Raw genomic sequence first — 10147 nt, 5'->3', positions numbered from 1 at the left:
TCGGCCTCCCAAAATGCTGGGATGAACCAGTGTGTCCAGTCTTGGTGCTGAGTGTTTTACTGTTTTTGTCTTTAGCACCCAGAACAGTGACTGACCCATGGCAAGAGCTAGTAAATGCATATTGGATGGATGTGAGGGGCAGATAGTGTTAAGAAGGTCTGTGGTTTCCTCTGGCTTTTTATTTTCCTGCCTTGGCCTTCCCTGCTTGAAGTCAGTTGAGGCTGTTCCCTGTGACAGCAGAAAGGAGACAAAAATGAGTCTTCGTTGGCTTTTCAGCTTTGAAGATGAGTTTCTCAGGAGATTGGAAAAAAATCATGGCTTAGCCAAAAAATGCTGGAGGAGGACATCATGAGCAAAAGCTCTCCCTGGGGGCCTGTGGACCAAGAGAATGTTCCCAGGCTGATGTGGAAAGGTTATCACAGCGGGAGTGCTGAGACTGTCAGTGTCCTCGAGAAACTGATCTCTGTGCTCTGCTCTCTCAGCCAGGTGTCAGGGCAAAGATAAAAGTCCCTAGAGGCATGGCCCATGAAATCTCACAGCAGAAAGGAAGAGGGGGTGCCTAGGGATGAGGGAAGCGCCAAAGGAAGTGCCCACATAGTACATCTAGGAGACTCGGGGCTTACATACCTCATGGATCCTATGAGAAACAAGAGATAGAACAGTGATGACTGTGAGCCCCAGAATGTCACAGAAGCACAGAGTCACCTGACTGGAGACAGGTTGCAGACAGCAGCAAGGGACAGCTCCATGGTGGCCTGCATTGACCCATGACCCAGAATGATAAATGCCAGGGACAGGTGGCATGGGAGAGCAGGTGGCCATCCTTCTATCACCTTTGTATAACACGCAGAAATGCAATCTCTGGGAAAAGGAGGGGCAGATCAGCTGAGACTGATTTGTTACCTACCTGGGCTGAGTGGAGTCTCAAAACAGGAACTGAACTCAATTATGATAGAGATATTTCTATCTACCCCACACCTGAGTTTATGGACTGAAACTTATACCTTCTACAAGCACAGGACTGAACTCAGATGATAAAAAACAACATGCCCCAAACACACACATATTCAGAGCTGGGGCCGGGCCTGAAATAAGGTCCATCTCTTTCCTCCATTCTGACTGCTGGGGCAGTGCAGCATGACATGCCAAGAATCCGTGAACTAGATCCAAAGTCTCTCTGGTTGAGGATGACAACTACAGCTGAAGGTCCAAACACAGTTAACCATACAAGGAACGAGAGTTGAACGGTCAGGGCCCAGGCTTCTGCTTGAAGGCAACATTTTGGGGCTACCCAGTACTGAATAGGGCTTCAGGCACCCCTCCTTCCTGTGGCTCAGAAGCAGGGTGTCCAAGAAAGCCTTCTTGGAAAAAATGAGGTTGGGGATGAACTTTGAAAATGAGTAGAACTATGAAGGGAGAGAGGGAAGAGTCACCAGGAAAACAGAACTACACAAGCAAAGGCCCCATGGGAGGAGGAGTTGGGCTTGCTCATGGAAGGAAACAGGCCCCATGTCTGGAGCCTGGGAGTGGAGGTGGGTGGATGAGGCAGGACCTCGCTTGGCACTTCCAAAAGCCAATTGGCACCTCCCTGCCCCGAGTGATCCCTTCTTCTGATGTTCATGCCCATGTGGAATCCCCTCACTTGAGTTTGGGCTGGACCTAGTGACTTGCTTCTGATGAATGGAATAAAATAGAGAAGGATGCCCCTTCTGGGGTTTCGTTATAAAAGACTTCCGTCTTGCTCCCATTCTCTGTCTTCCGTTCTCACTAGCTCATTCTGATGAAGCAAGCTGCCACGCTGTGAGCTGCACTATGGAAAGGCCCATGCTGCATGGCACTGAGGAGCCTCCAGCCAGCAGCCGATGAGGAGCTGGATCCTGCCAGCCACCACGTGAGTGAGCTGGGAAGCAGATCCAACCCCATATCAGCGCTGAGATGGTCACAGCCCCACGGACAGCCTGCTTGCAGCCTTGTGAGGGACCTTGAGCCTGAGGACCCAGCTAAGCCACACCCAGCTTCTCAACCCAGAGAAACAGTGAGATGATAAACTGTGCTGGCTTTTAAGCCACTAAGTTTTGGGGTAATTTGTGACACAGTAATGGATAATTAGTACAGCCAGTAACATAGGCAGATGTGAGACAGTGCAAAATATTTTCGATTTTAGTGGTTATCCTTTGGGTTTTACAGTGCTCCAGGTAGGTTCTCAACCTGGTACCCACATGTAATCCATCTGAGCTTCTGGTTCTGAACCTTCCTGATTCCTAAAATCTATGTATCATCTGAAGTTGGATGAAAACCGATGTTGCTTTATTAACATCGAGGTGGTAGGTGGGCAATGGGAGGTTGAAAACGTCGGGGACTAACCTCAACTGACAACCTATTGAACTCTGGCCCCTGCAGGATATTTTGCTGAGTGTTCAAGTATCTCACTGATCCTTAAGGGTATCCATGAATCCTGAGGTGTGCAGTTAAGTAACTCGCCCAGGAATAGCCAGCCAGCCAGAGGTGTGGCCAGGACCTTCCTGCAGCTCTGCCTTTGAGACCAGCTGTATGCCACAGGGTTCTGACCTTACTCTCACCAGTGGCCCTTTCCAGAAACAGCTGGTCCACTGAGTGAGGACTGACGGTGGAGAAGGCAGAAAACCTGAGATACTTTATTGTTCCTGGGGAAATATGCCCAGGAAACCTTTCCAGGGAAGTTGAAGAAGCTACATGTTGGCTATGGCAGAGGTGACATTCTGCCATTGCTCTCTACTAACAGAACCCCTATTATTATTGGGAGCGTCTACCTGCCCCATAAATTTCCCAGCCCCTCTTGCCGTAGAGGGTACCCAATAAGATGTAAGTTGAAGTCATTGGGAGAAGCTTCCGGTAAAGATTTTTTAAAGTGCTGACTCATCTGAGAGGTGCCTCCTCTTGCACTTCTTGCCCCTTCTTGGTGCCGGGAATGTGGACATAATGGCTGGAGCTGCAGTAGCGTTTCATGACCATGCAGTGACCTTGACAGAGGAAGCCACTCTGTAAGGGTAGCAGAGCACAAAGATAGAAAGAGCCTTGTCTTCTTGGAAGGGATAACTGAGGAGCCATCATTCTAGCCTTTGACTATTTGCATCAGGATTTATTTTATATGAGAGGAAAGAAAGTAAACTCTTTTGCTGTTTAAGCCACTGGTATCTGGGTTTTCTGTTACAGGTATCTGGTACTAGCCCTGAGTGATATACTTGCATTCTTAGTAAGGTATTTAAGCAGGATTTGGGGGTTTCATTTTTAAATGGCCAGGATCCCAGACTCTCAAAAAAAAAAGTTCCCCTTCTCCCTCTCTTAGTTGAATAGTTATTAGAGTGCTCTCCAGAATACAGGGACACTGAAATTTCCTGAGCACCTGCTTTACCCCACGCACTGTGCTCAAGTTGTATTCTTTGTACTTGCCTCACAGTGAATTTGTGAGATGGGATCACCAACCCATTTTATGGATGAGGAAATGGAAGTTGGACAGACTATACCACTGTTCAGGGAGACACAGCTAGAATCTGAACCCAGACCTCTCTGACTCCATGGCCCAGACTTTCTCTGTCTCCTGGGTCTAGAACTCTGTGTTCCGGTTTGGGCAGAAGGTGGGGCCAGTTGGACCATTCAGAGGGCCCTGGCTCAGGGTACCATCCCTAACCCCAAATCTTCCACCTGCAGCCACAGGCAGAAGTCTTCTCCACTGCAAGGTGATAAAGCAGACAGCCCAGCTGGCCGTCCTCTCCTCACTCGCTGCCATCCTATTTAGTGGCCATCTGGCTTTCATCTCTGTGATTCTCTGACTGTCCCTCCTCGAGGTCCCTCTTAAAGAGGCAGACACCCTGTTTGGCTTCAGTAAAGGACCTCCACTCCCAAGCCAATGCATCCCCAGCCTTTACCAGGACAAGCCTAACAAAGAAAAGGCCACACAACAGGGGTTTCTGGTAGCAACACAAGTCTATTTCAAACCTCGGATTAGAGTATCCGAAAGGATTACCTGTTCCAAGCAAACACATTCCCACCCTCTGGCAGAAATGCGGTTGGAGCAGCCTGACGCCACGGCAGACTCCAAATACTCTCCACTGAAGCTTGCTTTATCCTGTTTGAAACTCCTCTGTCTGTCCCCAGAGAGTCTGCAAATACACTCTTTCTAGGAGTTGATGGAAAATTAACCCACATTATGAGAGAGCTAGTTGATGCTGCATTGGGGACAGGAAGGTCCATTTGAAAGGGGGAAAAAAACAACAAAAAAAAACATGTTCTTTGTAACCAGGACAAGGCGAACCATGCCTCCTCTCTATTGGTCCAAATCTATGCCAGCCTCCCACTGGCATCTGCGGGTGTGCTGAGAGCAAGCTATGGATTTCTATAGAGATTGTCACCATGGTACTAGGTATCTTATTCTGTTATGTCAAGAGGAAAAATAATCAAAAGGTCAAAGGAAGAAAATCTGCCAGAGGGCTTTTCAGTCTACAAATATTTATTAATGCTTTGGTGTGTTCCCAGCATCACATTAGATGCTAGCAATAGCAAGATAGGCCCAGAGAACTCACCTGTATTGCAAATCCACGGTGCGGCTATAACACAAGCCTAGCCACTGTTTATCCATGATCCGATTTCTCTCTCATGGCAGCATTGAAAGGGCAACAGCAAAATCCCTATTTTCTCAATTGGGGGATAAAATGAAGTGTAAGTGACTTGCCCAGGTGCATCTAGAATTTGGGATGAAGGGTGTGGTCTGGACCAGGCCACCTCAGTTGGAAATAGACAGTATGTGCGGTGGGGATTTGGAATATAAATGAATGAAAGGTCTAAGATGTGAGACAAGGGAGCCCACAAGGGTGTTGAGCACCTGCACCTAGTCACAGGGAGACTCTCTTGCCTCCCATTGGCTTGAGACGCAGGGAAAGGAAACTGCATTACCAGAGTCCGGTGGGGGCTGCAGTGGAGGAAGGGGCCTGGGCTTGGAGCAGGTGAGAGTTGGGCAGAGAATGGACAGTGGGTGAGATGGGAAATCAGGAGTCGTCAGCACAGATACGCTTCCTGACCAAGCTTGGGTCATGATCCCCACCCTGGTGTTGAAGGCCTGGGACAGGGGATGCATCCCTGTAGTCATTAATCAGTTATCACTGCACTAATTCTGGGAAACAACTACCAAACTCAGTGGCTTATGCTAACAAGCCTTTCTATTTCTTACTCATGAATCTGAGAATAAGTTGTGTCCCTGCCGGGAGGGACTGGGCTTGACTCTAGACTAATGTTGGGTTTGGGTCTGTACTGTGTCCCTGTCATCCTGTATAGACCAGGACACATGTTTTTCTCACTGGATAATAGGGGCACAGAAGACCAAATCACACAAACACATTTAGAGCCTCTGCTCAGCTCGCAAACACTCATGTGCCACCGGTTCACAAGAGTCACATGGCCAAGCTCAACTTCAGTCCCTTGGAGAGATAAATTCTCCCCTTCAATGGAGAGATACTGAAAAGTCATGTGATGAAGGGCATGGATGTCTAATTCTCTTACGGGGGAATGAAGAATCGAAAGCAATACTCCCATCTATTCTATTCCCCAAAGTAAATAAAATGTTAACCCCAAACAAGAAATAAACGTAGGTTGAAAACCACCAATGCCCACCACAGTGGTTTTGCATAATGCCCACTCGGACAAGTTGAAGAAGTTTGGTGGCAGGGGGCGGGAGTGAAGATATTTTCACTGGATTCTTTCTTGTCCTTGGGTCAAGACATGAAAAGTGCTGGTCAGTGCGACCATAGAGGCTGGGATGGGGCAGGTCTCTGATGGAGACTTCAGGAGTCTGAACACAACGCTGTCCCATTTGTGACATTTATGAATGCCGTGATGATGAAATTCAGAGAAATGATGAAGTTGGGGATCATACCCCAACTCTGGGTCCTGAAACATTTGGAACTCCAACATATTATGAATGTCACGTCTGAGAAACTGAATCCAAACTCACTATTTTCACAGTGGTTGTTATCGGTCCTGCCCATTGGGCTTCAAAACCTGACCACATGGGCAAAAAGTTTGTGAGATTTTGCTTAGTTCTGTGTTCCTAATTATAGCCCTTCTCTGAACCTCAGTTGACTCATTTGCAAAATGGGACTAATAAGACCTGCTTCAGAGACATATGGAGACAACTCAAAGCAACACTGTGTGTGAACTAAGCTTGGAACCCATGAGGTGCTCAATGCATGTTGGTGCCTAGGCACCCTCCCCTTAGACGCACGCCCATAACTGGTGGCTCCAGAGGACTCAAAGATCATGTTTTGTAGGGTGTGCCCAACAGAAAAGCTGATGAAGCAAGCACTCACTATTGGAGATGGGAAGCCTGCTCATTCCCGCACTTCAGCCCTCATTGGAAGTGGCCCATTCGACTTCAGGCATACTGCTGAAAAGGACATTTTGACAAAGGGTAGCAGGTTCAGCAAGAGCCACAGGAGAAAAAAAAAAGGAACTCAACATCCTTTCTAATAAAAAAAAGTTGGAAGAACAGAGGAGCATTAGGAAAGACAGAAATACAATGCCAAATATTTGCCAGAGTGACTTCTATTTTGAGAATATAGAACACTATCAGATGCAAATGGCAGGCTGGGGATTTTAGCTCAAAGTAGGGAAGGAATTTGCACCCATAACAGTTGCCTGAGTTTAGAACACACGGCCTTATCATGGGGCTTGGGTCAGACATATCTAGTTCAAATCCTGCCCTAGCTCCTCACTCCTCAGACAGCCTTGGGGCAAACATGTCTACTTCTGTAGGCTTCAGTCCAGACCAGAGTTTTGATCACATTAAAAGCTAAGAAAGGGGCAACAGATGACAAAGATTCTTGGATTTGGCCTTCCAATCATTCCCCCAACCCCCAGAACCAGAGACAAGGCAGAAGCCATAGGAGGGGAAATACTGATCCTCTTGGTGCCAGAGAACACGGAACAATGGGAAGGTCATGGTTTATCGCCTGCACCTTGCAAGATGGCAGGTTCACAAGAGAGAGTGAAGGAGAAGGCAGCATTTGCCTGGTTCACGCCATCTCTCCAGGACCAAGCACAAGACCTGACATAATGGCAGCCCTTGATCAATATTGGAAAGCAAGAAAGAAGGCAGGAGGGAAGGGAAGGGAAGGGGAGAGGAGGGGAGGGGATGGGAGGCATTCTATGTGCTAAGCCCTCCACTTTACAGAATCTAACCTTCCCAAGTACCTGGTAAATCAGGGATTATTATCCCTTATTTTCCCAATATGTGGAAATTGGGCTTAGCAATTTACCTTTTGTAATTTATGTGACCTTGCGATTTGCCTTTTGCAATTTATGTAAACTCTCTGTGCCTCAGTTTCCTCATCTGAAAAATAGGAGGGATAATAATAACATATTTTGGCTCATAGACTTGTCATGTGAGTGCCTTGTCTGAGACACGATGAACTCAGATTCAATGTAAGTTATTATTATCACATTGCAAAAGGCAGCTTTGGGACTCAAGACCTGGTCTTTCTGATTGAAAGATTCTTTTTACCTTACCATGCACTTCTGCAAACAAACATTTAAAAGGGTCTACACTGTAATCAGTGCCCAATATATAAATTAATTTCCATTTAGTTTCCTTCTCCCAAGTTGAGGCCTGAGCACAATTTTGATAAGCTACAGATTTATAAATTACTCAGAGCTGGATTTACTGGGGAAGGGTGGTGAAAATGTGGCACAGGGCAGAGGAGGAGAAGTAATTCCTATAAAGTAGTGTCAAAGCAATAAATGCAGATCGTGGGATTCCTGATGATGACAGCTCATCGGCTTCCATGAATATTTGATCAGGTTGGGTTGCAGGAGTGTGGCCTGGAATTTCCAGGCAGGCTGTGGCTTGGGCTTATAAATAGTGAACATGCAGGAATGAAATGGACTCCCAAACCTGAGTATCCCTCCCACCAGAAATTTCTGCTGCGTCAACTGGGGGAAGGTGGTGGGTCAACTAGAGGGACCAAGGGGCGAGGAGGAAGAGGGGAGCTGCTAATCACCCACCATCACCCCACGCCTCTACCCTGCTCCCTCCAGTGCCCCCAAATGACCAGTGGTTCCCCTGGCACTGATCTGAGATGGCGCCATTAACAAGGGCCAGAAGCCATTTAGTCTGCGATGGAATAGCTGGGATAGTGTGAGCCAATCTCCAAGCCCCAGGCTGTCTTCCAGCCCTCTCAGGAGCAGCTCAGGTTTCTGGCCCAGTGAATGGCGCAAGCTGGGGCCTCTCTAAGCAGATCCGGTTACGCTCCCGCACTGCCTGCCGAAGCCAGGGACACTCAGTTAGAGGAGATCAGACTCTGGCTTGTTGGTGACCCTGAAGTGAGGGCCTATCAGCCCTAACCATCTCCACTGCTGCATCCAGGCTTATGACTGTGACCTGAACCTTTGCTTAAGGGGGAGACCATGGACACAGGAAAATTTGGTTTTCCAAATTTCCAAATCCTAGATCTGCCACTTTCTAGCTCAGGGACTTCAGCAATCCTTTAGCCTCTCTGAGTTTCAGTTTTCTCATCCTTAGTGTAGGGATGATATAAATATCCAGCTTGTGCCTTTATCAGGAGATATAAGTGAGATGGGCCATGCAAAAACTATTTTGCTCAGTGCTTAGCTCATACTACGTGCTTCATAAATATTAGCTACTTTTATATTTTGTTATCATTGCTGCTGCTAAGAGTATGTTTCCAGGAAACAGAATTCTGTGCCACATTGGCCAAGGTAATCTTTGTTAGACTCAAATGGAAAAATGAGATCGTGTAGTGTCCAACTATTTCTTAGGGACAGACTGCGGCCCAGATAAGCAACTTCCTCCAGGTCACACAGTTAGCTGGGGGCAAAGCTGAGCCTGAAACCAGGCCATGTGAGCCACATTGTCCTCCTCCCCCTTGTTGTACACTATCCAGTGTACAAAATGTTTTCGCGTGTATCTGTCTCCATCATGCCATGCTGCAGCAACACACATGCAGAACAAAGAGAACTGGGCCCGTGCAGCCTTGTCTGCCTCACTCACAGTGCATTCTGGGAAACTCCTCCAAGCCCTGGGAAGCCTTGACAATTAGCATCCTTCTGGCAGGCTTTTTAACGTCCAAAGGAAATCAGCATAGTCAATCTCTTTAGGATTTTAGTTTGAACTTTAATTTCAGCCCCAAGCCTCAACAATATCTCTGTTCTTTGCTCCCTCCATTTCATTTTTTTTTTTTAAGACAGGGTCTCAGTCTGTCTCCCAGGCTGGAGTGCAGGGGCGCAATCACAGCTCACTTCAGCCTCTGCCTTCTGGGCTCAAGTGATCCTCCCATCTCTGCTTCCCGAGTAGCAGGGACTACAGGTATGTGCCACAATGCTTGGATAATTTTTGTATTTTTTGTGGAGACGGGGTTTCACCATGTTGCCCAGGCTGCTCTTGAACTCCTGAGCTCAAGTGATCCACTCGCCTTGGCCTCCCAAAGTGTTGGAATTACAGGCGTGAGCCACTGTGCCAGATCTTACTCCCTCCATTTCAAAGGAGAGCTGGAGAAATGAATCTATCCCTGGGTGTGTGTGTATCTGTGTCAGTGTCTGTGTGTGTATGTAAAAATTAAAGCAAATGCTCATGGTACAGGATGTTTCCCCGCCCAAGGAAGAGCAAAGGAAAACCTGGGCTGTAAAACTTGCGCTCTGGGCACCAACCTTGCTGCTACAATATGGAAGTCACCTGTGTTGTTATGAATTTTAAAATGAACCTGAACTGAATTGTAATTCAGACAAAACAGTGTTTTGCCTAAAAACAAAACCCTAAAACTGTAAGCCACAAGACACATGGGGGGGTCAGGGTCCGGATGCAGGAGACACAGACTTCAAACCCAGACAGACTTGATTTCAAGTCTCAGCTCTACCATGCACTGGCCATGAGGCCTTGAAAATACCACTGAGCATCTCTGGGTCTCTGTCTTCTCATCTGTAAAATAGGGACAGTATCAACTACCTCATAGGCTCCTTGTCAGACATAAAATGAGAGGATGTATAGCAAGTACCTGATATAGGAAATGTGCAGTCAATAAGAGCTGTCATTAAGTGTGACTGTCACCATGGCATGACTTCCCCCAGTGGCATTTCCGGCAGAATTCCTAGATGGTTCTGCTGT

The sequence above is a fragment of the Pan paniscus genome, chromosome 4 (genome assembly GCF_029289425.2).
Source record: "Pan paniscus chromosome 4, NHGRI_mPanPan1-v2.0_pri, whole genome shotgun sequence".
NCBI classification, from domain to species: domain Eukaryota; kingdom Metazoa; phylum Chordata; class Mammalia; order Primates; family Hominidae; genus Pan; species Pan paniscus.
Note: the sequence above shows the minus strand (reverse complement) of the source record.